This window comes from Trichechus manatus, unplaced genomic scaffold (assembly GCF_000243295.1).
Source record: "Trichechus manatus latirostris isolate Lorelei unplaced genomic scaffold, TriManLat1.0 scaffold00061, whole genome shotgun sequence".
NCBI lineage: Eukaryota > Metazoa > Chordata > Mammalia > Sirenia > Trichechidae > Trichechus > Trichechus manatus.
The window spans coordinates 12,535,480-12,560,054 of NW_004443997.1; the positions used below are offsets into that span (position 1 = coordinate 12,535,480).

The 24,575-nt window shown below is 48.2% G+C and overlaps 1 protein-coding gene across 1 annotated transcript in view; it reads right to left on the reverse strand.

The window, feature by feature from the left end:
- RPH3A (rabphilin 3A) overlaps positions 1–24,575 on the reverse strand; it is a 184,272-nt gene that overhangs the window by 84,728 nt on the left and 74,969 nt on the right. Inside the window, exon 2 of the mRNA XM_004379062.2 lies at positions 20,418–20,538. The gene's annotated coding sequence lies outside the window, so the exon portion shown is untranslated. The remainder of the gene's footprint in view (positions 1–20,417; positions 20,539–24,575) is intronic.

Below are 24,575 nucleotides of genomic sequence, written 5' to 3' on the forward strand. Positions count from 1 at the left end.
CAGAGTAGAACTGCTCCATAGGATTTTCAGTGGCTGATTTTTTGGAAGCAGATTGCCAGGCCTTTCTTCTGAGGCACCTCTGGGTGGAGTCCAACTGCCTTTTTGGTTAGTAGCCCAGCTCTTAGCTATCTGCACCACGCAGGGACTCCTGAATCACCTGGAGAACTAACTTATTAACACCCAGACCTGGACCCACTCCCCAGCCCCTAGGAGGCAGGCCCGATAATTTGCATTTCTAGTAAGTTGCAGGTGATGCTGATGCTGCTGGTCTGCGGACTACAGCCTGACAACCTCTGCTTTATGCAACGCTAAAAACAGAACCCAGGAGACCAAGTTCCCTGGGCCACAGCTTCCATTCTGTGGACAGCTCTATCCTGCCCCGAGTCAGAGCAAATAACCCTGGGTGTGCTATTCCACGTCTACCAGAAACTGGAAGTGAGGGCTTTTTGGCTTTTCCTTCTCTTGTTTCTCTCCTTTTAAAAACAATCCACCACTTAAGCGACTGTCCCTGAGCATTTGCTGCCTATTCTTCCCCAAATGGCCCCAACCCTGTGCCTGCAATGCAGGTCTTCTTAAATATTGAATAAGTCTGCTGTTCCGCCAGCTGCCGTGGCCAGGGCTGAGGTAATGTTGCTATTGACAAAGGCTTAATGTGATTAATCAGGTTAAAAAGATCAGGCTGTTGAGCTGGGTTTAGAAAAGATCTTCACTCTCTTCCCCATCACCGAAATCTCTGGTGCATCGACACCTTCCCTCCCCACCCCCTGCCCCTTCTAATGCTTGGAGATTTTTTTCCTTTTGCTGCTGCAGCTGCTGTTTAATGAACCACTGGGTTACTTAGAGCAGCTCAGGGAGTGGGTAAGGTTTCAAACAAGAACAAGGAGCATTAGGCTGACACTGTTAGTGTTCAACTATTGAGTGTCTACTGTGTGCCAGGCGCTGTGTTGGGTACTGGGGACACAAGTGTGAATAAAAACAGTTAATTATCCCTGCTCTGGTGGATTCTAGTGGGGGAGACAGACAATGAAAAAAGGAAATAGATAGTGTGTCAAATGGTGCTAAGTGTCAGGGAGAGGAATGAGGGGGATAGATTGCCAGGCCTTTCTTCCAAGGCACCTCAGGGTAGAGAGCTCTGGGGGTAGCTGGTACAATTTTAAATAAGGTGATCAGAAAAGGCGTCACTGAGAATATGACATTTGAGCAAAGGCCAAAAGGAGGTGAGGTCATGGATTGAAGGGTGGAAAGAATTAATAGGACCCCTTCTAGAATGTTGAGCTCTGGCATTTCATTGTCATTGTCATCAAAACAATAATAACTTATGTGTATCGAGCACCTACTATGTGCCAAGCCCTGCCCCAAGCAAAGATTATGTATTGACTTGTTAAAGGTAGATGTTACTGTTACTCCCATTTTCCAAGATGAAGAAACTGAGGTACACAGAGATTTAACAACTTGTCAAGGTCATTCAGAAGCAGAGCTTGGACTTAAGCCCGGTAGAATGGCAACTATCCCTACTTTCTTCCTCCACTCTCACCTCCCATATGTCCAGGGAGGGGGCCCACACTCTTGGATAGCTGTAGAACACAACCTCTCCCTGTGAGTCCCACTGCCCTCCTCCTTTTAGAGAACTCTGTGCTGTGAAGGAAGGTAGGGTACGGGGGCTCGGCCAAGACACGCAGCTCATGCTGGGCTAGTTTGAGACATCTGTCAAGTCTCCCCAAGTTCTTCACCTGCATGTGAATTTTGCACTGTAGCTAGGGTGTCCTCTCCCAACCCAGATCCATCAGGTCACCCTTCTGCCTGGGAGACCTGCAGGGACTCCCATTGCTCTTGGAACAAAGACAAATCATGGCCCTAAAGGCGTCACCAGCCTCAACTCACTCTGTGCCCTGTGCTCCAGCCCTGCTGGCCTTCTTTCAGATGCCTTAATGCCACCTCAGGGCCTTTGCACACGCTTTTTCCACTGCCAGGAATGTTCCCTTCTCCTCTCTTAACCAGTTAACTCCTATTCATCCTCCAGCTCTCAGGTCAAATGTCACTTCCTCGGGAAGCCCTCCCAGATTAGGTCAGATTTCTCCATGACTTGCTTTCGTAGGCCTGTGCTTCTCTCTTCAGAACCCTTGCCTGGGATTGTGATTATACATCCATTTGCATGATTCCTGATTCAGGTCCACCTCCCCAAGTACCTAATCTAAATCATTTACTACTATGCCCCAGCACCGAGCACAGTGCCTGACATATACTATAGAAGACCAAATAAAAGATAAGGATTTTCCCCACCAAATATTCCCCAGAAAACAGGAAACCACCTTCCATCCAGGTCCTTCAGATGATTTTCATACTGTCAAGCATTCTCTCTTTTCTCTTGATTTACTTTATCTTGAACAATGAAATAGTTTAACTTAATTCTTTCTAAACTTTTCAATCATCATGCAACTCCAAATGACATCTCTTTTCCCATTCTTCAAAAAAAGGTAGATGGCTTCTCCTAAAATTATAAAATGTTCCTTGTTTTCCTGCTTTGCTAAGTTGTTTTGTTGCTGTTGTTTGCTTGTTTGTTTTTTGTCATGCATCAGTGGAGGGGGGGAGCAGTTTTTATAGATTAATTGATTATTTTCTATAATATGTGCTTTTAAGTATGTATATGTAATGCAATTAATGCATCAAATGTTATAAATGGACATTTGTCAATTTCATCTACATCCCTACGAGGTTATTTATTTAAGTAGGCCAAACGTAAATGGGGAGGCGGAGGGAGAGAGGTTGATCTTTCTGTTGGGAAAATGTGGGAAATTGAAGGTTCACCTTTTATTTGGGGTCCTCTGACTTACATGGTAGTAGACGGTCAATTAATATTTATCAAATGAGTGAGTGATTGTATTCTGGGTGAGAAAAACCCAAATCCATTGCCGTCGAGTCGATTCTGACTCATAGAGACCCTATAGGATAAAGTAGCCCCGTACGGTTTCCAGGGCTATAATCTTTATGGAAGCAGACTGCCACATCTTTCTCCCACGGAGCGGCTGGTGGGGTCGAAGCACCAACACTTCAGTTAGCAGCTGAGCTCTTAACCATTGTGCCACTAGGGCTCCTTTTGGTTGAGGAAGGTCCCAAATTATAGTGCAAAGGAGACTGGACATTCACTTCTGCATTACCCCTCTAACAAAAACATACTCGCACTTTTAGCCTCACGTAACTAACTCCTAATGTGCATATTTCGCTGTCAAGGATCACACCCTGTCTTAGGGATTTTTTTTTTTTTTTTTTCCTTCAATTTGGCTCCAAAATGATTAGGAGCAATAGGAGTCAGGCTTAATTTAGCATCAGAAAGAACAACCTGTCTAATTGGACCAGCCCGACAATGCACAGAACGCTTTGGTAGGTGCTGAGTCCATGTCACTGGAGGCATCAAGCCCATTGCCCAGGGAGTTAAAATAAGGATTCACCCACCAGAAAGAGCAGCATTCCTCCAACCATGACCCATAGGCCAGCTGCAACAGGCTCAGATTCCTGCACACCACCCCAAACCTTCTCTATCAGAATTTCTAGCAGGGCTTCGAACCAGTTCCAACAGATTCAGCCGTGGCCGACAAAGCAGAACTGGAACAGACTCAAATTTTTAAATCTGAGATGTGTGTCCAGGGAGTCTGGATCTTGACACTGAGTTTCTAACTGCTGTACTATACCACCGGTGAGCCTGGTATATACCCATCCTGGGCTTGAGCCAACCAACTGACAGGGCTAAAGAGAAAGATCACAGGCCAAAGCCCTGGAATGGGAGACTTGGAAGAGGCATAGTGAGCCCTTTCAGGATCCTGATGTGGGAGCCTAGATTACTGGCGGGACTGAAGAGAGCGACACACATTCAAAGCAGTGTGGTCAGCCACAGTCTTGAGCAGGGCACCGCCGTTTCCGACTAGGTGCAAAATCTGACAGGGAAGAGATATGGTTGCTATGCCCTTGTTTTCTAAGAGGGAGATTAAGTGTCTAGCAGGGCTTTAACCAGTAATTTTTCCCTTTCCACTTATGGTTCTGCTTCACCTAAATTTTAAAAAGTTGGGTCTGTTTCGGTGTCGCTTCCTTGACCATGACTGAACTGAGAAGAACTTGTTCAAAACCCTGATTTCTAGAGATGGATCTTGAGAACACGCATTTTAAAAAAAACAGCAATACCTGAGGAGATTCTTGCAATAGAATTTGTTAACCCTTGAGGTTGACCATTGGACAAAAATAGCTCCCAGACATTTGGATTTCTAAGATGGGTAAAATTCTTTTCCAAATTTAAGGGGGCCCTCCTGGGATTGATGAGCCCTGGTGGTGCAGTGATTAAACGCTTAGCTGCTAACCAAAAGGTCAGTGGTTCAAACCCACTAGCTGCTCTGCAAGAGAAAGATATCACAGTCTGTTTCTGTAAAGATTACAGCCTTGGAATCCCTATGGGGCAGGTCTAATCTATCCTATAGGGTAGCTATGAGTCAGAACTGACTCAACAGCCATGGGCCCTGGGACTGCCAACTTTTGTTGTGGTGGTGGTTGTTTTTATTTGCCAAGGAAGGGAACTAAAATTTCTTTTTAAAGAAACTATCACCAACTATTGCAAATATTTCATTTTTAAAAACTGTATTTCAACATTAAACAAGCAGAGAGGGCATAATGTCAGGCTAGAGGAAAATCCTTTCTAGGAAATTTTAATTGGCAACATTTCATCCACCTATAAATACTTTTTCCTTTTCACCATGGTCAGTGGAAAGCTTATCATGACCACTTCCGCGTCTGGAAACCATTAGCATACGTAAATGACCTCCAAAAGCCTTCTGGAATTAGGAAGAGCCAGAGATCTGAGAATGAGTTTGCATTGCCTGCTAAGAAATAACCAAAATGACAATGACGACAACAAAGATGATCCATTTGATCTTCACAAGAACTCTATGGAATATGTACTATTAGTAATAGCATCCCCATTTACAGTTGAAAACAAGTGAGGTGTGGGGAGCTTTAGTAACTGGAAGTCTGCAAAGCTAAGAGGAAGTGAATCTGAGATGTGAGTCCAGGGAGTCCGGCTCTTCACGCTGAGTTTCTAACTGCTGTGCTGTATCACTGGCGAGCCTGGTACAGGTCCATCCTGGGCTTGAGCCAACCAACTGATGGGGCTAAAGAGCAGAGCCCAAAGGTTTGCTGATGGCACATGCAGGGGGTTGGCGTGGGAACAGAGGCTAGAAGCTGAGAGAGTCTCGAAGCAGCCTTGCTGTTGTCAGGTGACACTGAGTTGATTTCAACTCATAGCGACCCCGTGTGACAGAGTAGAATTGCCCCATAGGGCTTTCTAGGTTGTAATCTTTACAGAGGAGACCTGGTGGCACAGTGGTTAAGTGCTGGGCTACTAACCAAAAGGTCGGCGGTTTGACCCCACCAGCTTCTCCACGGGAGAAACGTGGCAGTCTGCTTCAGTAAAGATTTACAGCCTTGGGGCAGTTCTACTCTGTCCTATTGTGTTGCTATGAGTCAGAATTGACTTGATGGCAATGGGTTTGGTTTGGTTTGGTTTAATCTTTATGGAAGCAGATTGCCAGGTCTTTCTTCCACGGAGCCACTGGGTGGGTTTGAACCACCAACCTTTCGGTTTGCAGCTGACTGCTTAACAGTTGCATCACCAAGGCTCCTTAGAAATAACCTATGGGACTCTATCTACCCTGGAGCTCCCAGCTACCCAGAAGGGCATCAGCCATCTGCCAGTTGCCCGTCCCCAGGAGAGAAAACGCTGCTGGATGGCCAGGTGTTCCACGGCTTGGAGCGGGTGTGGCCTCCACTTACACCCAGCTGGGAGTGCTCACAGCTGCACCTGCTGGGGCCCACCAGGAACCACCCTGAGGCCACCAAATTAACTGTTTATTTCCAGCCAGTCTCACTGGGAGCTGATCCTGGGTATACTGGTGACTGTCACTGGCCTGGGGACTGGTGATGCTTCAGAGCTTTGCACTTGGCCACTGTCATCCCTGGAGAATGAACCTGGTTCTAGTCCCTAACTCACCTTGTGACCTTGGGAAATAGGTTCGACTCTATGGGGCTTAGCTCCTTCATCTGTAAGATGGAGATAAGAATTCCAACTCCCCCTCTTCTAAAGGCTACTGTGAAGCTACATTGATTCTAGAAGTACTTTTTTAAAAAAAAGTTTAAGTTCTATACAGTAATAAGCAGCTAACATTTATACAGTTTACCATGTGCTAGGCACTGTTCCAATGCTTCATACAACGCGTGCAATCCTCACAACAACTCTATGATGGAAGTGCTAGTATTATTCCCATCTTCAAGGTCAGTAAACTGAGACCAGAGAACTCAAGTAGCCTGGCCAAGGTCACAGGCTGGCAAGTAGCACAGCCGGGATTCCGACCCAGGTGGTCTGAAGCCAGTGGCTAGGCTTCTACCCACTGTGCATACTGCCTCCTACTGGCCAGGGTGGTTCAGTCCTTTATTGGAATGATGGTGATGCTCTGGATCCAAGCCAGGAGAAACAGAGAATCCATTTGTGCAGAGCTTTGTGTTTTTGAAAGACACGTCTAAGTTGCTTGACCTTCACAACAACTCTCAATGGTAAGCAAAGTAGTGATTGATTATTATCCCATTTTACAGAGTAGAACAATGAGGCCCGGGGAAGTTCATTTCCTTGCTATGAAAATTCAGTATTTGATTTTGGTGTCAAAAAGATCTGGATTTGAGTCCCTGAATCTACTTTTACTGACAGTGTGAATTTGGGGGAAATGAGGCCTTGTTGTCCCTGTAGCCTCAGTGTCCTCACCTACAAAATGGGCATGATAATAATGCCTCCTGCCCGTAGCTTTGCAAGGGTTAAAGGAGGTCACTCATGCAAATGCAAAGCACAGGGCCTGGCACCCAGAGAGTGCTTTGTGGTCTTAAGGACAAGCCTGGCCCCTAATCCATTTGCTTTCTGTACTGAAACTACAGCTCTAGGGTACAGCTATGTGGCACAGATGAGACTTTAACCCTAGTGGATAGATTCTTATCTCTGTGCTCTGTGCTCTTAGCAAGAGGACGATGGAAGCAGGAGGGGAGCCCCTCAGGGTGCCCGAGCCACCCTGTGGTGGAGACCTGGGGCTGCTCACATATACAATCTGTTTTAACCGGAAATGACAGCCCCGTGGTTTCCCATTGAGATAAAGGGCTCCCATCCCAGACCTGCTACCATGACAACTAGAAGGAGAATTTTCCAGATCTTGAGTCTGCTCAATCCCAGGGCCTTCGGGGGCCTCTGGGGGTCTCTCTGGCCACTAGAGGACTCCCACTACCAGCCTCTGTAGCGTTTTACTCTGAGCATGTTGGGGACCAAGATGAACCTTTCTGCTGCCACCAGCCTATCCCAGAGGCAACACCACTGTCAGAGGAGGAGCCCCAGCCCTGAGAATGCACAGAGGCAGCTCGTGTGGCTAAGTCCAGATGGGGCAGGGCCTCTTGACAGAGAGGAGAGAAGGCCAGCCCACAGGGTTATAGCCGGGAAACCTCTACACACACCACACACTCAGACACATACACATCACACACTCACACACATCACACACACACCACACACACATCACACACACACCACACATACATCACACACACACACACATCACACACACATCACACACTCATCACACACACATCACACACACATCACACACTCACAGACATCACAAACACACACACACCACACACACACACATCACACACTCAGACATACACACACTGCACACAACACACACTCAGACACACATCACACTCAGACACACACCACCCTCACACATATCACACACACACACATTCAGACACACACACATCACACACACACCACACACACCACACACTCATACACACACCACACTCTCACACATACACACCACACACTCACACACACACCACACTCACATACACATCACACATTCACACACACATCACATACACACGCACACCACACACTCAGACATACATGCTCAAACACACCACACATACCCTCTCTCAAATATATGCACACACAATCACATACACATGCCACACACACATGCCACATACACACCACACTTACACACCCTCTCTCACATATACTCACACACACTCACATACCACATATATACCACACACTCAGACACATACCCCCCGTTATGGATTGAATTGTGTCCTCTGAAAATACGGGTTGTAAATCCTAGCCTCTATGCCTGTGGTTATAATCCACTTGGGAATGGGTTGTCTTTGTCATGTTAATAAAACAGGTTTAGTGTAGGGCATATCTTGAGTCAATCTCTTTCAAGATATAAGAGATTAAACAAGTAAGTTAGCAAACAGAGATGGGGGAAGAGAGATGCCAAGCGCCATGAAGATCACCCAGGAGCAGAAGCTCAAAGAGACAAGGACCTTCCTCCAGAGCCGACAGAGAGAGAAAGCCTGTCCCTAGAGCCAGCACGCTGAACCGGGACTTCTAGCCTCCTAAACTGTGAGAAACTACATTTCTGTTTGTTAAAGCCACCCACTTGTGGTATTTCTGTTACAGCGGCACTAGATAACCAAGACACACCCCCACAAACTCACACACATGCCACACATACCCTACACACCACATACATGCACACACACACCACATACTTACACATACCATACAACCACATTCAGACACACATGCCCCACACATGCTCAAACACACCACATTCACACACACACCACACAAACGCCTCCCACACACTCAAACACACATTTACACATCCTCTCTCACATATACTCACACACACTCACACACCCACACACTCAGACACATACCCCCCACAAACTCACACACACATGCCACACATATCCCACACACCACACATACATGCCACAAATATACTCATACAACCCCCAAACACACACACTCTCACAGATACCCCACACAAACACATTCACACACTCAGACATACGTTCTCACACACATACAGAGGGTAGATCCAGCAAGACATGGAGGGAATATAAACATCTATTTATCCAACCCCTGGGGGTTCCACTTTTTAAAAAAGCCTTATTACACAAAGCATGTCAGGTATTATTTCATGCCCAAGCAACCTTATGAAATGAATACTATCATTATCCCCATTTTACAGAAGAAGAAACTGAGGCTCAGGGAGGCTAACTCACTTCACTGAAGGTCACACAGCCAGTAAGCCTCTGAGTCAGGATTCACACCCAGACCAACTAGTTCCAGACCCTGCCGACTCGACCACTGCACTGCCTCCCGCTACACATGCAAGGTGCCTGATCTCACGCTGACGCTCAGTGTTTGCTGAGCGAATCACCAAAAGGGAAACAGTGAGCCATCTGTCTGCATTTCCCAAATGACTATAAAATCTCGATTAAATGAGCTTCCATGTCCTGAAAGACTCCCAGTTGGCCAGTACAGGGAAAATTCAAGAAATATTCTGGGGCATTGGAAGGAAACTAACATAATGGAAGAAAATGGGCAGAATATGAGGGATGTACAACTTAGCAATATTAGAAGCAAAGGATTAGATGCACACATAACAACATGGATGGTTCTTAAAACAGTGCTGAGCGAAGAAGTGAGAAATAATGAGATCTAGCACATACAGTTACATAAATTAAAAACACGTGTTTTGAAGGTACATCTACAAACAAAGAAGATGCTCATTAAACAGAACAGAAGGGTTACTGGAGTGGGGGGAATGGGGTAAGGAGATAAAAGAGAATAAATAATGAAGACGTGAAAAGGGGCCAGCAAGAATCAAGCATGGCCACGCACCAGGAAATGAGAAAGAAGAGGAACTCAACCTTCAGTATCCGGAGCCAAAACAAAAGTTCTGTGCTGACTCACAAAGCAAATGAGCGCTGCGCAGATAACCAAGAGGTGGGTGTCATTACTGCTTGGCCAGCTCCCCTCGCTATAATCAGAAGCCAAATCCCCCTCCTGGTCACCAGTGTGTGTGCACCATTTATTTTTGCCTCAGGATTTTCTCCCTAGTTGCTCGTTCCATTGTTCAGAAGGGTACACCCACCCAGACCGCTCTGCATATAAGATGCCAAGGCTGGCTACAGAACATGCCCTGGTGAGATAAATCCAAGGGAAAAAAGAAGAAATCTAAAGAAACAACAGCAGGTTTCCTTCTGAAAGGCAGAGGCGGTGCCCTAGCCGTCCACACGCACAGAGACTCCAGCTGCCCTTTGGGGACAGGGGCCTGCCTGGGAATGAGTGTCCTGACCCGTTTTTGTCCCCTGGGGCATCACCATGGCTGGCGATTCCCTTCTGAGAGGGTTTCTCTGACTCTGGGGAAACAAGGAGCCCTGGTGACACAGTGGTTAAGTGCTTGGATGGTAACTGAAAGGTCGGTGGCTTGACTCTACCAGCTGCTCCATGGGAGAAAGACCTGGCAATCTGCTTCTGTAAAAATTACAGCCTAGGAAACCCTACAGCTCTGCTCTGTCCTATAGGGTCACTTTGAGTCAGAATTGACATAACAGCAATGGGTTTTTTCAACAGGGAAACAACAGGTAGGTCTCCAGTGATCGGATGGGAAGATGCGGATGCCAGAAGTGTCATTTTGCATCATGTCCACAGCCTTTCCACAAGCCCCCGAGCTCTAAACCTTTGGGAGAAAGACTTGGCCAGATTAACCAGCTGGACATGGCAGAAGCAGCCACTAACGGTGCTTCATAGCCTTCGTCAAGTTATAAGATCTTGCTTACACTGACAGATCAGTCCAGCCACTATTCATGGGAGGAAAAAAATCCCCAAGCTGCTGCCTTTTCTTCCTGGGACAGGGGGACGCTGCAGTTCAGCCAGCTTAGAATGGCATCTACAGAGCACCCTGGAGGTCTCAGCACTCAGCACATTATATGGGTCTTGTCTCTTAACCCATAGGCTCCTGGTCACAACCAAGGCCCCTTTCTATGTCCCCAAGTCACAACGGCTAAACCACTGCCCAGAACATGTTCCATCCCCTATGAGTGGGCCCTGACTCCTCCCCGTGCCTGGTTCCCTCAGCTGATCCATCAGTAAGACCTGTCAGCACTACTCCAAAACACCCCCACATCTGACCACCTTGCCCATGCCCAACCATGCTCCTCCTCACTGGTCTCCACAGAGACCAGAGCCCTTGTTACACACATTGCAAATCCGGTCACGTCACTCTTTGGCCTAAAACCTTCCCTCAAATAAAATAAAATCCAGACTGCTCGTGTGCCTGGACGGTCCTGCATGAGCAGCCCCCACCTCTCCCACCTTGCCCCCCACTTCCCCTCACTCCACCCACACTGCCTCTTGCTATTCCTCGAAGACACCACCACTGCCTCTGCCTTTGTACTTGCCATTCCCCTGCCGAGACCATTCTTCCCTTTGACCTCTGCACGGCTGGCTCCTTCTAGAAACTCAGCTCTCAGTTCAAATGTTACCATCTCTGAAGCCCTTTCCTGGCCACCGTTTTTATAACTAAAAATTAGCTCTCTTCCCCCATCCCCAACTTGCCATTCTTTAGCACGTCATACTATCACCTTCCTTCAGAGCGCTTACCATGATCTGAAACTATCTTCTTTATCTGTTTAATTAAGAAGCCCTGGTGGCTCAGTGGTTAAGCACTTAGCTGTTAACGGAAAGGTTGGTGGTTTGAACCTACTAGCCGCTCTGCAGGAGAAAGATGTGGCAGTCTGCTTCCGTAAAGATTTACAGCCTTGGAAACCCTATGGGGCAATTCTACTCTGTCCTTTAGGGTAGCTATGAGTTGGAATCGACTCAGTGGCAATGGGTTTGGTTTTCTGGTTTATGTGTTTACTTGTTTATTATTTACTAGACTGTAAGCTCTAGGAGGGCAGGGGATTCCATCTCATTCACTGCTGAGTCCCCAGTGCCTAAAACAGTGCCTGGCACACACCAAACCAAAACCAAACCCACTGCCATTGAGTTGATTCCAACTCATAGCGACTCTACAGGCTAGAGTAGAACTGCCCCATAGAGTTTCCAAGGAACAGCTGGTGGATTCGAACTGCTGACCTTTTGGCCTGGCACATAGTAGTATACAACACATATTGGGAATGAATGAATGGGGGAATGAGAGACAGCAGTTCTCAAAGTGTGTGGTCTTGGACCAGCAGCATTAGCATCACCTGTGAGCTTGTTAGAAATGTAAATTCTTAGGCCCTCCGCAGTCATACTGAATCAGACTCTGTTGAACAAGTCCTCCAGGGGATTGTGAGGCAAGCCCAAGTGTGAGAACCTCTTGCATAGAACCTCGTGTTCAGTCTCTCACGTGCTCCCCTCCTGTGACCAATGAGCGAATAACTGGCTGGGTGATCAGTCCTGTCAGCAGTGGGGAGGAAGGGAGGGAAGGTAGACAGGGTCAGCCCTCGGCCTTTGACCAGCCATGGGGCTCTGGTGGACAGGCCTCTGTGTGCCCCACAGTCTTCACGCCAGAGAGCCACGTGGACAACGCCAAGGGCAGTGTCCCTCCCCATGGGCAGGAAGGCGGCAACTCACCCACAAAGCCAAGTCTCTGGTCTTTTGCAAGCTCTGCAAAATTCCAAGCATTTGGCTTGGAGGTAAGGTGACCATCTCATCCCGGTTTTAGACAGAAAGTCCTGGGAACCCCTCGGTCCAGGCAAACCGAGACAGTGGGTCACCCTACTTGGAGGCCTCACCTGGGGTCTCGGGGACTCACCCTTCACATGTCATTTCTGTATGTCAGCGCCAGATGAGACTCAGGCGGGAAGGGGAAGGGCAGAAGGAGTCGCGAGAGGAAGCAAGGAGAAAGGAAAGACAGGAGGAGAGTGTGAGGAGAGGAAAGGGGGCAGGGAGACAGCAGAGGAAAAGGGGCAGGGAGACAGCAGAGGAATGGGAAGGGAGAAGCAAGGGGAAGAAGAAGAAGGGAGATTTCTAAAGGATGAGAAAGTCTGGAAAGGGGACCAGACCAAACACCAAACCCGCTGCCATCAAGGCAGTTTCATCTCATGGCAACCCCATGGGTACAGAGTAGAACTACTTCATAGGGTTTTCAAGGCTGTGATTCTTCAGAAGCAGATCACCAGGCCTGTCTTCTGAAGTGCCTCTGGGTGGGTTCACACTGCCAACGTTTCGGTTAGTAGCCCAGCACTTAACCATCTGTGCCACACAGGACTCCGGGAAAGGAGTCGGGCAGTGAAAACGAGAGAGAGCCAGAGACGGATAAAAACAGACTAGGAGACACAGCATTGCGGTGATCGAGGCAAAGACAGACAGGCAGAGGGGGTGGGCGGGCTGGAGGAAGGCTGTGGAACCGAACCGACCACACAGATGCTTTCTGGCCGCATTTTGTGCAGAGAGCCTCCTGACAAACTTCGAGAAATTACCTCTCTTCTCGGCAGACCCAGAACAACCGCCCGCCATCACCGGCTGGCACCAAAACCTGCTTATGCAATATGTTCCCTACTGAGAGCCGCTTCCATTCACAAGTCGTGGCTTGTCATTGTGGAGGTGCATTAAAGAACAAAAAAAAGGAAGGAAAGGAAGGAAAGAGAACGGCAGCTGAATGAACTTACTTAGAAGATTATATCGAGAGATGAGATTTTTTTTTACCTCCACTCTCCAAATAAATCCTTCACAAACCAAACATCATTAGGATGCTGTCAGATGAGTTTCCTCTGGTTGATTAATTGCGGCGGGTGGGCACTAACCCCAGCTTCCTGAGGCAAGTGATCTTGCTCGCTCGCTGGATTGCTAAGCCAAAGTCTGAAACGGCTCCATTACAATGAGATTTAAGCGTGCATTATATCATTAAAACTAATGACAGCAAGACAATTACTTCGAGGAAGCACGGTGACATTGCATGCGGCAGACTGGGGCCTTCTGGTGCCTCCCACATTTCCCTGGCCTGAATGGGGAGCACAGCTGGGCTAGAAGGAACCAGCTTTGTTCCCTCCAGCAGAAAACCGGTCAGGCTGGAGGGCTGATCATGGCTGCCCTGCCTCTGATCATCGGGGCCGGGGTCCTGCCTGAGAAAGACGAGCCCCCCCGCGAAGTTCTCTGAGGTTAGCAGGGAATGGGGTCAACCCTGTAGGCCCAGCTCATGCTTCTGGGGGAGACGGAGGCCAGGGATTTAGTAGGAGGAAGTAAACAGTGTGTGTCGGAGTCTGTGGGCCTGGTTCTTGTCCTTCGCAGCCCCTTGGGGGACTGGGGGATATTGGCAAAAAGTCTGATGTTCACCACACACCTAGAGCTGCTACACTAACACCTATAAGTGTGTTTTGCATTTCCTAAAACCCCTTTATCTATAGTAGTGGAGAGTTCTGAAAACAGACGCCTGGGTCCATCACTCAAAGTTTCTGATGCAGTAGGTTTTGAGGGAACACAAGATTTTGCCCTTCTAACAAGTTTCTAGAAGGAACCCTCGTGGCACCATGGTTACGCATTCAGCTGCTAACCAAAGGGTCTATGGTTGGAAAGGAAGAAGGAGAGTCAGGAATAGGAGGAGGAGATGGAATGTGTGGCTAATTGCCTCCATGAACAACTGCCTGCTTTGCCATGAGACCAGAATTTGATGGTGCCCGTCTACCATTACTGAACATTTTGATCAAAGATTCTATAGAAGAATCCTGATCAAAGGGGGGAAAATGTAGAACAGAATATCAAATTCTCATGGACTCCAGACTTTCTGGAGCCATGGAGGCTGGATGAACCCCTAAAATTATTGCCCTGAGATAATCTTTAAACTTTAAACCAAAAATATCCCCTGAATTCTTCTTAAAACCAAACAATAGTCTAGCTTAAGTAGTAAAAAATATCTGTCTTAAGCATTGTGCTCTTTTAAGAACTATCTATTAGATAAGAATCTTAGGCGGCAGTGAGTTTATGTTAATGGAGGAGGAACAACTTAGACAAGGAGAGTGAGAATGGTTGTGCAACTCAAAGAATGTAATCAATGTCACTGAATGGTACATGCAGACACGGTTGAATTGATGTATGTTTTGCCATGTATATTCTTAACAACAACAACAAAATAAAAAAAGAAAGAAAAAAAAGATCAGTGGTTCAAACCCACCAGCAGCTCCACAGGAGAAAAGACCTGGCAACCTTCTCCCATAAAGACTACAGCCAGGGAATCCTATAGGGCAGTTCTACTTTGTCACACAGGGTCTCAATGAGTCAGAATCGACTCGACAGCCCACAATACCCACAAGTTTCCGGGTGATACCAATACTGCTGATTGAAGGTGAAGTGGGGAGAACCACACTTTGAGAATGGCTGAATGAGAGGAACCACCTGGTTCAGGCTAATCAGATACCCTTGAGCATCTAGAGCTTTTTATCCCGCAGCGAACGTGAACCCAGCAAGGTTTGCCTTTCTCTGCCCTTTGCCCCCTCTTTCCCTTGCAAACCTAAAAACCAGTTGTTGTAGAGTTGATTCCAACTCATGGTAACCCCATGTGTGTCAGAGTAGAACAGTGCTCCATAGCGTTTTCAATGGTCATTTTTCAGAAGGAGATCTCCAGGCCTTTCTTCCCAGACACCTCTGGGTGGACTCAAACCTCTAACCTTTTAGTTAGCAGTTAAGCACGTTAACCGTTTGCACCACCCAGGGACTCTGCCTGCAAACCTAGTATGTGCAAACTCCACTCTTCCCTACACACCAAAAATAAAATAAAATAAAATCCACCTCACTTTTAGGAAAGGATAACTCATTCTCATTAAGGTGTAAATGACAAAGCTACATTATCCCATGCAAAAGCATCTGCCCTTTAACCAAGAGCAAAGCCTTAAGACAAATAATAAAACTTTAAGGACAGAATTTCAGGTATCAGTGAGCTGGTAGAAGGGAGTGTTTGAGGATGACTAAGGGTGTCTTCCCCTCAAAAAAACACACTTTGTAGGTGGCCACTTACTGTATCTAACCCCCAAAAGCTATTGTGTTTTTATCACCATTTTTTGCCCACTGCCCACCATGAGCCCTGGTGGCACCGTGGTTAAGAGCTCTGCTGTTAACTAAAAGGTCAGCAGTGGGAATCTACCAGCTGCTCCTTGGAAACCCTATGGGGCAGTTCTACTCTGTCCTATAGGGTCACTATAAGCCAGAATCAACTCGATGGCAACAGGTACAGGCCACACATACTGCAGGTGCCCAATAAATGTCTAATGCACAAATCAGTGGCAACAGGCACTCTGGTAGGAGGAGAGAGGCCTGTCCTTTGCCTGTAGCAGATCTGAGAGGAAAACCAAGTCCTTCCTAACCCTTCACCAATGACTCATCATAATCAACTAACACTGACTAAGCACCTACCCATGGGCCAAGGGCACCTCCCCAAATTGACTCATCTACTAATCAATCAGTTGAAGTCTCATTCATTCATTCATTCAGCAAGCCACTGTTGAGCACCAGCAGTGTGCTGACACTGCCTCCAAAGATGAAGACAGCACAACCTTGGTCCTTAAGGAGCTGCCTGTAGCACTGCAGGACCCGTGCACAGGAACCCCGTGGCGGGGGAAAAACTTCCCAGGGAAGGGAGGGAAAGCTCGGGTTTCCTAGAGAAAATCCACCGGCTCGTGGGTTGGGATGATTCAGCAAAAGCCTCCCAGGATTTGGAGGAACAAGAGACTCTGAATAGTCAGGAGGGCTTCTCTTCCTGGACCCCTTCCTCCGGGGGCTTCCTTCCACACTCACCACTCCCGTTACCTGCTCTGTGCCTCACAAGACTTAGGGCAAGGGGGTCATTATGCCCGTTTCATGGATGAAGAAACTGAGGGCCCGAGACCTGCAGCAATTGCACACGGACCCCACTAGGAATAAGTGGGACTAGAAGTCTGTCTCCAAGCCTCATCCTCTCTCTCCTAGGTCTCACAGCTGCCTGAAAGGATCTGCCTTCCCGCACCTCTCGCCAGTCTTGTTTTGGTCAAGGGTGATTTCACCACTACCATCACCAACTTCCTCCCCATGACTGACATTTACTGGGCACTTACTCCTGGCCAGGCTCAGTACGAAGCACTTTGTAAGCATTAACTCTTACAATTCTGACAACAACTCCATTATTATCCCCACTTTACAGATGGGGAAGTTGAGGCACATAGGAGTTCAAGTCACAACTAGGAAGTGATAGAGCTAGGGTTCAAATGCAAACCTATTTCCAGAGCCTGTGCTCTTAACCACTAACTACACTGCACTACCTTAATACACTAACAGAGAAAAGAGGCTCAGAGAGGTTAAGGGACGGGCCTGAAATCACACAGCAAGGGAGCAGTGAAGTCAGAATTCAAACTCGGGTCTAGCTACTCCCACACTGCAACCCCCAGAGGCTCAACCAGGGTGCGAAGAGGAAGGAGAGGTGCTATTTCTGTGGCATCTTCTTCAATCTCCCAGCACATCAAACTCTCCATTCTGGGTGGCAGCTGAATAATTTAAACTAGTTGGCTCCAGCCCACCACCACTGGGTCCCAGCTTTATTTTTATCCCAGGTTACAGCCACAGCTCTCAACAGAAATAAACCACACTGTTTGCTTCAAGTCAACTCTTGACTTGTCTGTGTTTACGACCAGCTCCCCACTAGAAGGGGATAAAGAGCAGAAGACAGAGCCATTTGTCATGGTGGTTTTTATTAGAAAGTCGCAAGCCTCCCCATTTCCCGTATGGAAAGACGGCGGAGAGCATTAAATAAAGAGTAAATAGCACATCCTACAAGCAAACCCCAGAGCATCCACCCTGGCCTGATGCACTTCCTTGGACCAGGCAGCCAGGATGCTTCTTGCTAGGTAGAAGAGAAAAGGCAGAGCCAGCCGCAGGGACTGGCTTTCCAAGCCACCCTTTTGGAATTCCAGAATCTCTGGCCACCTCAAGCATGGCTGGAGAGGGGGTGCTGGCTAGCCTCCCTCGCACCCATGCTGGGGTGGAGGAGTGGGGACTTCCTGGACCAGGAGTGACGAGACAAGGCTGTGGTCTTCTCTTCTTAGCTGGGGCAGACGCTCACACACAGGACCAGGGGTCATGATGGTGGGTTCTTACGTTGCTGTGCCCTGACTTACTGTGTGGTCTTGGGCAAGTTGCTTCCCCTCTCTGGGTCCCCTGAAGGAGTTAGACTAGGTCAGAGGTTCTGAACCTGGGGTGCTCAGATAGGCTTTAGAGAGGGCCCATGAACCCCCTGATGTTGTGTGTTTATGTCTATATACATATTTTCAAAGAGGAGGCTCTCACCTCCCCTGAGGAAAGTCTCTATGGGGCCTTGAAGTACTGCAGAATCTGTACGTGTATTCATCCAAGCCAAGTAAAGCAGGTCCCTTTCCAGACGAGCACGGAGTTCTAGGACCCCCATCCTAATTCACCCCAGCACGGCCTCCCCAACGCACATAAGTTCCCAAATACAGTGCTAACCCTTCCTAGAAGTATGTATTCTGCGTGCACACATACACACACACCCCTATGATACAGTTGTAGAACCTCAGAGCTGGAAGGGGCCTTGGGGTCACCTAAACCAACTACTTTGTTTTACAGGTGAGGAAACTGATGCTCAAAAAGGGAGGCAGAGCTGGGGCTGGAGCCCAGATCTCCTGATTCAAGTGCAAAGCTCCTTCCAGAGGCTTCTGTTTCCTTCTTCCTGGCGCACCACAATGCACCACTTCAAATGTGAAGGGGGAGGGGAGAGGGCATCCTCTTGGATCTTAGCCACCCCCAAGGGAGTAAGACTGGGAGGCAGCAAGGAGATGTTTGAGAAGTACCCACATCTGGACAACCTCAGCTGGCAGGCACTGCATGGCCAGACCAGTTGTTAAGATAGTAAAATGTTCCTGCACTGGACGGTCATGCTGCCCTGAGGCCCCTGTGGCTTCCCTGGTCCCTCCCCCAGGTCCCCCCAAACCTTCCCATAGTCCAGAAACTAAAGGGTTAACAGCACAGCATGGGGACCTTCCCCCGCAGACCTCCCAAATTGGACCCATAGTCCGTTCTGGTCAGTTAGTGCCAGGGTTCAAGATTTTAAACACCACCTCTGGCCAGATCTGTGGCTCTTCGCTTGAACATTTACAGCTTCCCAGGGAGGAAACCAAGGCAAACTTTCTCCTCAAGGTCACCTAGCAAGGGAAACCAGGAAGAGAAAGCAGGGATTTAGAGGACCAAATCCTTGGCACTAACCACCGAGCAACCGTCCCCTCTGCCTCACAAGTTCCGCCTGAGCAGGCACACGCCCCAGGATCTCAGCATTCCCGTTTGGCCCTGGGGCTGGAGAGAATGACTAAGTGCACCCTGCTTATATTCAGCCCCTTGCCAGTGTCTGGGGCTGATGCTTCACTCCTCCCACCTCCAAGAACAAGAATCTAAAGCGGAAATCCTTGGGGGAACAGAAGGCTGAAGTGGCCCCAGAGATAATAGCAAAGATGCTAAAAATAAGAACATTCATTTCCAAAAAGGTGGATGCAATCAGTGTGGAAAGCAAAGAGAAATCCCCTTTTGATGGGTCTCAGATTAGCAGCAAAGACATTTTAAAATTAACTGTGGCTTTTGGATTCTGTTACAAGGGACCTCCACTTCCTACTCACTAACAGGTTGGTGCAGGCTCACCCACCAGGACCTCAGTCAGAAGAAGAAACGGGCACAGGGGGATGTCTGCCCTGAAACAGATCTGAAGCGGGAGCCTGGAGCCCTTCCCCAGAATCTGAACAAATCCTATCCCACTCCTTCCCTACCCTGAGACAGGTTCAAGAATGGAGTCACCCGAGTTGGTGCCAGGATGTACCCCCCATACACACACTTGCAGGTTACACCACCTGTGAAAATAAAACATCATCTACTCAGCAGGCAGATGGCTGCTCCCCTCTGACCTCCCTGACCACTCATTCCACGCAAAATATGGCCCTTTCATGGTCCCCAGGCCCCCCATCTCAGGAAAGCTACAACCGCCAAGCTTGCAAAAACCAGCACAACTACATTACTCAGCTGTCCCTGGAAGATGGTACAATCTGAGCCCTGTCTTGTACCAGCTTCACCCTGTGTGCGCAGGCAAGGGTTAATCTTTGAGCCTCAGGTGACCCTCTCCCATCTAGGGCCAAGGGGCTTACCCACAAGATCAGAACACCCAGAGACCCTCCATGCCAGCCTGGCCAACCCCAGGAAGGGTTAATTCACTCAGAGAACTGCTGGTTACTTTCAACGGCTTCTGTGGCAGGGGAGAGGGCAAACTGGGCAGAAATCACAATTTTGATTACATTGCCTAAAACACGAGCACATTTTACCCCCTCCCTGGGCACTGAGCCAGAATCTCATTTGGCTTTGGGGTACCGCTTAGGCGAGAAAAGACTGCAGAATGTGGGCAAATAAACGTGGTCATTCCTCAACACCTCTCCCCTCCCAAGCACCTTCTACCCCACCAGCTCATGAACACACCTCATTGCAACTGGGATTCCAATACCCCGAGCCCATTTGCACAACCAAGAAGAATATCCCTTACCGCAACACCAGAGGACTGAAGGGGGAATGGGTGATCCAAATTCTTGCCAACTCCTCTCTTCCCTGCCGGGTGGGAAGATCCTAAGTCCTGATGACTTTGTTTGAAAGCTCAGCAGAGGTGCCTGAAAGAAAATTGTTCATTTGACTCTCCTACTCCTCCCAAAATAAAATCAAGGCTCCAACATGCATGTGTGCGCGCGCGCACGCACACACACACACACACACACACACACACACACACACATACACACACACTACCCCTAAATCATGCAGGACCAAGACAAATAGAAATACCACTGCCAGAACTCAGACCAGTCAGTGGATAAGGCAGACGGTGCTCCCGCAGACTGCCCTCCACATGGATGAAGGTTTTCGCTCTGTTAGCCTCTCCCTCTCTCTCTCTGCCGTCCGCATAGGCAACTCTAGGCTGCTAGCAGTAGACGAATCAATTGCTTCCCCAGTGCCCTAATCGGCAGTGGCGGCTGCCGCCACTGCTGCAAAACCCTGTGTGAGCAAGGAGGGGGAGCAGCAGCTTCACGGCGCAGGGGAATCAAGCCTGCCTCCCACCCGTGATTTATGTGTGAGGTTCCTGGAGAAAGCGAGGTGGGAGGCCAGGAGGGGAGGCTGGGCACACCAGAGATCCCAGCTGGTTGAAATGGCTTGCTGTCAAGGATTGGTGGTCAGCACTGTGGACAGCGCTAAGATGCGGCGGAGGAGGGGATGGGCGGGAAGTGAACCCCAGGAGGAGAAGTTAACTTATTGGATGGGTAGAGCAGAGAAGGGGGAGTCCAGAGAGGTGGAGGACAGGACTTCTTGGCATCACACAGCGAAGTCAGAAACAGCCTACCTACCACACACTTGTTCTAATCTTGTCGCTCACTCCCAGAGCAAAGAAGCTATAACTTCCGCTGCCCCTCTCCCACACACCCCCCCAGACCTGCACTGCTCTTCTCTGCCAAGAGTTTGACCCCGGTGCGTGGGCCTTCAAGCATCCCCCCTCCCAAAGCTCACCCCGAATGATCTGCCCTCACCCACACTGCTGCAGGTTTTTGACCTGTGCCTTAGGTGCCTGGGAATTCAGAGCAGGAAAGATGGAGCTCGGAAAACTGAAATTTGTAAGAGGAAGGATAGCTTAGTTGAAGAGGCACTTGACAAGCTGCTGGGATCCAGATATATCAGCCCATACAACTTCGGAAAAGTCATTTAATGTCTCCAAGATCCATCTGTAAAATGAGGATAACACTATCGTAATTTCCTAAAGACAGGACGCAAGGGTTTAACAAGCAAATTTAAGAACACCCAAGTCGTGGGCTGTTATGACTCCATGAGCTATAACCTGTCCTACCATTCAAATGCTTGGACAGAGGAATAAAGGAATTGACAGCCAACCCAGGAGGGCGCTCACCAATCTTACCCTTCGGCATGTGTCTTGAGCAGGATGCAGCTGGGAAATTTTTTAGGTGGTATAAATCAGACAAATGAGCCTTGGCCAAAGATTCATCCTGAAAAATCCAGACAAGCCTTCTGAAACAAAATCTTGGATGTAGAAATAAAATCATTAAGAGGAGAAACAAACAAAGAGGAAGTGTTTCCACAGCTTTCAGTGTTCCAGATCTCAAGGGTCCTATTCCTGTTCACTGTGGGAAAGGGCTTGTGTTGGAGAAAGGACAGTAAATACCAAACAGACTAAGATCTTTTCTAACTTCTCTGCAAAGTGAAGGAGAGCTCTCTCTACTGGAAATTCTCATATAAAGTGTCCCCACCCAGATGGTCCAGGATAAGCAACCACATTTGTCAATTCCCCCCCTGAAAGCTATGACTTAAAATGTCAGGATCTTAGAGACCATTTAGGCCTTCATTTTTTACATGATGACGATGATGATGATGAAAGTGATGGTCTTGATGGTAATGGTGATAATGGTGGTGACGGTGTTGATAATGATTCTGGTGATGATGAAGGTGGTTGTGACCATGATGGCATTGGTGGTGATGATTCTGGTGATGGTGCTGATAATGATTATGGTGATGATGAAGGTGGTGGTGATGATTCTGGTGATGGTGTTGATAATGATTATGGTGATGATGAAGGCGGTGGTGATGATTCTGGTGATGGTGTTGATAATGATTACGGTGATGATGAAGGTGGTGATGATCGTGATGGCGGTGGTGGTGATGATGACGGCAGTGGTCGTGATATTGATGGTGTTGACGGTGATTGTGATGATGGCAGTTTTCATGTATTGAGAATCTATTATGTGCCAGTCATTCTGCTAAGAACTTTGTATGCATCATCTCCTTGAATCCTCTCTACGATCCTCTGAGGGTACTACTGTCATCCTCGTTACAGACGAAGAAACTGATACTCAAGAAACTAAGTTCCTTGCTCAAGGTTACCTAGTACGTAGCAGAGAGAGAATTCAAACCCAGGGCTGTATTATTTCAAAGCCTATGCTTCAGAATGTCTATCAGAGTGAAGTTAAGATGCACTGGAATTTGCGTGGGGGCAAGAAATCACTGACTTTTTCTGGGAAGACCTGATGGTACAAGTTGAGTCCCCTCACTTTACAGATGGAGAAACTGAGGACCAGAGAGGGGCAGTGACTTGCCCATAGTCAAAGGCCTAGCAAGTTGCAGAGTTGAGTCTGGAACTCAGGACTTTCAGATGCCATTCCTATATTCTAATGCCTAGAACACTGCCAGGTATATAACAGGCCCTCAGTAAACATGTGGGAAATGATTAGAAGCCTAGAGAGGGACTAAAGTCACATGGAATGCTGCTGGTAGAATAAGAATCAATGTAACTGTCAAGCCTCTTGGCTCCCATTCCCAAGGAATTTCCACCACACCTAAAAGCTTCCCTGGCCATTAAGCACATGTTCTAGGAGGGACTATTATGATTCAGTTCTCCACTGGGGAATGAAATCAGCTACCACCCACTAAATGCCTAGACACCTACCATGTGTCAGGCTTATAATAAGCACTTTACAGTTATTATCTCTAGTCTCCAAAACTGTGTGAGGAAAGTGCTATTACTGCCCCATTTTTAGATGAGAAGACTGAGGCTCAGCCAGGTGAAATGAAGTCCCCAACCTCACACAACCAGAAAGAGGCAGAGGCAGGGAAGCAAACCCCGGAGCCTGTGTTTTCACCACCCTGTCACTTTTTCTCAAACTGGGCACCCCAAAGGACCCTCTGGGAGTGAAAGGGAGGGCTGAGTTGACCCCCACCCTGGTTTCCAGTAGAGCAGTTGCACTTTTAACTGATTTGCATACTGGGCATGTGCTCAAGCCTTCACTGAAGAAAGGCCTTTGCAGCAAAATTTAAAAACAGTAAGAGCTGAAACCAGACCTCCGTAGCCCCCTGGTGACCAGCCATCTAGGGATTAGCCTCACCTTCTCAAAAGAACTTGCCCCACATCCTCCGCCTCCCTGGTCACCATCTCCAAACCCCTCCCTCTGTCCTGAGAGCCCCTGGAAAGGACTCTGCTCAGGGAACCAGCTGCTGCTGTAAGCTCGGGCAGCCTCATGGCACTGCAGCAAGGAGATGCCTCAAACCCAGACTCCCCAAGGCTGAACCTGGCCAGGCCCTGATTCTCTCGGAGGCCTCGTTACAAGATAGAGCGCTGCAAAGAGATTTCTCAGGGCCCTGGCTTCAGTGAGCTGCGCTGTCCTGCCCTTGCTCTGTTGAGGCCACACACAGGTGGCCTGTTACAATTCTCCGTCATCCCCAGGAAGAGCAGGATGATGATGAGGGTGATAACTACAACAAAAACTGCCCACTGTGTCCCGGGAGATTCATGTGCACCATGTTATTATTTTATCCTCACAACCAGCCAGTATGTTAAGATGGTAACAGTTTTATTTCCACTGGTCAAATGAGAAAACTGAGGCTCAGATGCCTAGATCCACCAGCCTGAAGCTAGTTCATAAGTGGTGGGATTGCGATTTGAACCAAGACCTTCTGAACTTGTAACCACTGTGCTATATGGCATCTCCCTCACTACAACAGTCACTCTCATTTAATTTTAGTGCCTATTATTGACCAGAAAAGGAACCCTGATGGTGCAGTGGTCAAGCGCTCAGCTGCTAACCAAAAGGTTGGTGGTTTGAACCCACCAGTCTCTCCGTGGAAGAAAGATGCAGCAATCTGCTTCCATAAA